Raw genomic sequence first — 434 nt, 5'->3', positions numbered from 1 at the left:
CTACACAATGGAATACTACTCTGCTATAAAAAAGAATAAAATACTGCCATTTGCAACAATGTGGATGGACCTAGAGAGAATTATATTAAGTGAAACAAGTCGGGCACAAAAAGAGAAATATCACATGCTCTCATTTATTTGTGGGAGGTAAAAGTAAATAAATAAATACACAAATAAACTGGGGGGTAGGAGGGAAGAAGACACAACAGTCACAATTTCTTGAAGTTGATATGACAAGCAAACAGATATGAAGTTGTTGGGAAAGAGGGGCTGGGGAAGGTGGGAGGAGGGTTCAGTAATGGGCCACAATAATCAACCACATTGTATATTGACAAAATAAAATTTAAAATGAATAAATAATAAATAAATAATTTCTCTGTTTTCTAAACTGCTTAAATAATTTTAATTATTTTTGTTCAGCCCCAAAAGAAACA

The sequence above is a fragment of the Galeopterus variegatus genome, unplaced genomic scaffold (assembly GCF_000696425.1).
Source record: "Galeopterus variegatus unplaced genomic scaffold, G_variegatus-3.0.2 Scaffold3555, whole genome shotgun sequence".
NCBI classification, from domain to species: Eukaryota; Metazoa; Chordata; class Mammalia; order Dermoptera; family Cynocephalidae; genus Galeopterus; species Galeopterus variegatus.
The sequence above is the reverse complement of the archived record's forward strand: the minus strand, read 5'-3'. Positions refer to the sequence as shown.